At 47.2% G+C, this 4,434-nt stretch overlaps 1 long non-coding RNA gene across 1 annotated transcript in view; it reads right to left on the minus strand.

Moving 5' to 3' along the window:
• Nucleotides 1-587: 587 nt before the first annotated feature.
• Nucleotides 588-4,434, minus strand: part of LOC139028671 (uncharacterized) — a 4,486-nt gene continuing 639 nt past the window's right edge. The window contains exon 2 of the long non-coding RNA XR_011480890.1: nt 588-2,119. This is a non-coding gene — a long non-coding RNA (uncharacterized lncRNA). The remainder of the gene's footprint in view (nt 2,120-4,434) is intronic.

Here is a 4,434-nt window from a genome sequence, read left to right on the forward strand (position 1 = left end):
CGCAACAGCCCTAGGGCTGCCATCCGCTATTGTGTTGAATTATTTAAAGTACCCATTGATAGCACATCATCTCCAATGAAATACCATGGTATTAATACCAGAGAAAACAAATCACCTAAAACATTCCAAGCAATGTTTTCAAGGTAGAGAGAACTGTACTCTGACCCAGCCAGCATCGTCTTGTACTTTGTACATGGTCACTGGTGAGGCCATAGACTACAGCCAAAACCAATAGAGTATCTATTACATTCTCTTTGATAGCAAGGTCTCAATCCTGTGTACTGGGACATCAGTAAAAAACAGCCACACAAATTACAGTAACCCAGTTCATCTATAAAATCGGTGTAAATTAAGCCAAAAAGAGACAAGGAAACCTATTTTAGACATGAGACAAAGCCTATGAATGTAGAAAAACATGCTACTTTGGGCCCATTGTTGTTAGTGTTATACTAGCCTACAGCCAAAACCAACAATCCATTTCACTCTTTGATAGCATGGTCTCAGTCCTGTGTACTGGAATGAAATACACAGTTCATTCACAGGCTGTGAATGTGAAATCCAACTCCACAAACAAAAAAACAAGACCATGGTTTTACCGAAACTTGTATTTTATTCACACCATTTTCTACTCCAACTATGTTAGAACTGAAACGTCAATCCGCTACTTTCCTATGTTGAGCGTTCATTCTCCTGTAACACGTTATGAAAAATTCTAATACATATGGATTAGAAATAACCAGAAGGGGACACAGGCGATTCTGTAATGGTTTTGAGGGTCTTCGACATCTCTCCTCGTAGCTTCCTGCTTTTTGACAGCGAAAAAAAGAAGAAAAAAGACATTTTCAACACAGCTCCGATGGGGCTTGGAAAGAAGGCTAGTTTTGACGTTGGTAAAGCATTTACATTTGGGACAGACAAACAACCAAAATACAGATAATGGTAACTAGAGGAATATACTACTTGGGAACAACACAAAACACAATACCATTTACAGATGTGTATTCTTCAATTTAGCATTTCATAGAAACAAAAATGGCAAACTTTGGAGTAAACAAATCGACTATATACACACACCGAGGTAAAAACACATTGCTCTTTAGGAGGTATTTTCCTTAGGTTATGACCTTGTTATATCCTGTTAACTACAGCTTTCCCCCCCCCTTCAGCTTTTTAATATTTCTAAAGAAAGTGATGCTGACATTGGAACACAAATCACATGCAGCTTGTAAGAACCAATAAGAGAGTCCAACCAACTGCAGACATCGTATAAAACAGGATAAAGCACAAATGGTCTCACTACAGCAGGCACACAGAACAGGAGTAGAACGGTCGGCTGGTCATTTAGCAAGCAGGGCCCTTTCGTGACACCAACCATTGTTTTCCTTTCTCTGGTTATTAATTGGCAGTCGTAAAGTATCTCTAGAATGATAATGCCTGCTCTTTCTGACACTACTACCCCCCCCCCCACACACCCAGTATTCTTCACAGTGTCTGGATATTAGCGTTGATAGAAAGATTGGTAAAACCGTGACCCAAGAATAGGAACCAGTTGCGGTTTTACCAACTGGGCATATGCATGAACTTTATGTAAATTGTGCTCTGGTTTGCGGCCTCTCGGGGAAGGTGGAGCCATCGGAGTTTAGTTTCAGTGCTCAAAAAAAAAGAAGAATAAGTTTGGCATAGCTGGCAACATCGACATGTCTCCCTGGCATCAATTAGATCACACAATAGCAAACTCAGCTTGGTTAATTAGTGTTGATCCTCGCTCGGTGCAACAGTACTGTGTTAGTCTGAGCAGACTGCATATCCAGCAGTCACCTCAACACCATTCGCCTGCTAGTTATAGAATTACCAGATCATATCGTTGGTTTGGGTCACAAAAGGGCACATACAGCCAACAACCCTCCCTCTCTCCTCAACCCTTCACCTCCTGGCTGTCTGCTGCCTGGCACCTCCTGGCTGTCTGGCTGCCTGCCTGGCTGCCTGCCTGGCGCCTCCTGGCTGTCTGCCTGGCGCCTCCTGGCTGTCTGCTGGCTGCCTGTCTGCCTGCTGCCTGTCTGCCTGGCGCCTCCTGGCTGCCTGTCTGCCTGGCGCCTCCTGGCTGTCTGCTGCCTGGCGCCTCCTGGCTGGAGGCCAGAGACACTCTGTCTGTTTCTGAAACCAGACGAGGCCAGAGACACTCTGTTCTGTTCTTGAAACCAGACTAGCCAGAGGACACTCTGTTCTGAAACCAGACGAGGTCAGAGACACTCTGTTCTGTTCTGAAACCAGACGGAGGCCAGAGACACTCTTGTTCTGTTCTGAAACCAGACGAGGTCAGAGACACTCTGTTCTGAAACCAGACGAGTCAGAGACACTCTGTCTGAAACCAAGACGAGGCCAGAGGACACTCTGTTCTGTTCTGACAACCAGACGAGGCCAGAGACACTTCTGTTCTGCTTCTGAACCAGACGAGGCCAGAGACACTCTGTTCTGTTTTCTGAAACCAGACGAGGCCAGAGACACTCTGTTCTGTTCTGAAACCAGACGAGGCCAGAGACACTCTTGTTTGTTCTGAAACCAGACTAGGTCAGAGGACACTCTGTTCTGAAAACCAGAAGAGGTCAGAGCCTCATAACATTACACAATATCACATGCCTCTTATTAAATTATGCTACCATGATGCTTTTGTCTCTACATGACTATTCACTGTTGGTGTTCCCCAAGGGTAAGTGCAGGGACTTCTCTGCTCTCTGCCTCTCTCTCTCTTTTCTGCCTCTTCTGCCTCTCTCTCTTTCTGCCTCTCGTTTCTCTCTCTCTCTCTTGTCTCTGTCTCTGTGTGTGCACATCAGGTCAGTCTTCGATCTGGTTAACCCTCCTCCTCTAGATTAATTGCAGAAGTAGTCCTTGAAGTGTTTCCTTGTTATGTCTGATTAGCTTCAGGAACGGAAGATCATCTTTACATTGAGTTGAACAGAAAGAAAACGCCTCTTTTTGATACTGAATGCATTATATGCCTGTGTCACACACTTGGTGGAATGTTCCTTGTACATGTAAATATCTAAGATATATCTCTTGACTATTTGGCTGAAGCTCTGTCTTGCACAGTGGTCAGCAAAAAAAATAGTGAAATCTATCATTAATATTAGAGAGACTAACGGGATATTGCTGCTATGATTACATGGCGAACAAAAACGAGAAAGAAAAATAGCTGAAATCATCATGCTGAATTTGGTGTGTGGGGGGATAATATTGCTGAATTTGGTGTGTGGGGGGATAATATGCTGAATTTGGTGTGTGTGTGTGGGGGGGGGTAATATGCTGAATTTGGTGTGTTTTGTGGGGGTTGTGTGAAGTGTGTGAGGGAGGGGTAATATTGCTGAATTGTGTGTGTGTGTGTGTGTGTGGGGGGGGAATTAATATGCTGGATCTCAGACAGTGTGGTACTGTAAGGTCATTCTCTGGGACATTACAGCCACAAACACTCAACAACGGACAGCAGTTCAGCTGACTACTTCTCTGTCTATCCTCTGTCGTCAAACACTGAGCCAACGTTCATTCTGTATCCGACCAACATGTCTGCTCTTAAAAATCACCAGCAGCCTTTCTTTGGTTTTCAAAATCAAAGGTGACTTCTTCTTGCATTGTCTGTAAAAAAACACATTACACACGTGTATTCCTGTTTCTCATGATATTGCAGCAGGCAAATTTTCCTTGAAACAAGGTTCACGCTACAGGTTAACAAAAAAAACAACCATACCTTTTGCTCCTCTGGTTTCATCAAAAATGGGTTGACACAATTAGTCGCGGCTTTCCAAACCTTTTTCTGTTTTTTGGCCTTCATTCTGCTCAAGTTCCCACACAGACATTGTAATAGAAACACTAGCCAGGAGGCGCCAGGCAGCAGACAGCCAGGAGCAGCAGGCAGCCAGAGGCAGCAGACAGCCAGGAGGCAGCAGACAAGCCAGGACAGTCAGCAGACAGCCAGGCAGGCAGCAGACAGCCCAGGCAGGCAGCAGACAGCCAGGCAGGCAGCAGACAGCCAGGCAGGCAGCAGGACAGCCAGGCAGGCAGCAGACAGCCAGGCAGGCAGCAGACAGCCAGGCAGGCAGCAGGACAGCCAGGCAGGCAGCCAGACAGCCAGGCAGGCAGCAGACAGCCAGGAGGTCGCCAGGCAGCAGACAGCCCAGGAGTCGCCAGGCAGCAGACAGCCAGGAGTCGCCAGGCAGCAGACAGCCAGGAGGCGCCAGGCAGCAGACAGCCAGGAGGCGCAGGCAGCAGAACAGCCAGGAGCCCGGCGCCGCCGGGGCGCCGGCGCCAGGCAGCAGACGCCAGAGGCGCCAGCAGCAGACAGCCAGCAGGAGGCGCCAGGCAGCAGACAGCCAGGAGGCGCCAGGCGCAGCAGACAGCCAGGAGGCGCCAGGCAGCAGACAGCCAGGAGGCGCCAGCAGCAGA

Source organism: Salvelinus sp. IW2-2015, linkage group LG14 (assembly GCF_002910315.2).
Source record: "Salvelinus sp. IW2-2015 linkage group LG14, ASM291031v2, whole genome shotgun sequence".
Lineage (NCBI taxonomy): Eukaryota > Metazoa > Chordata > Actinopteri > Salmoniformes > Salmonidae > Salvelinus > Salvelinus sp. IW2-2015.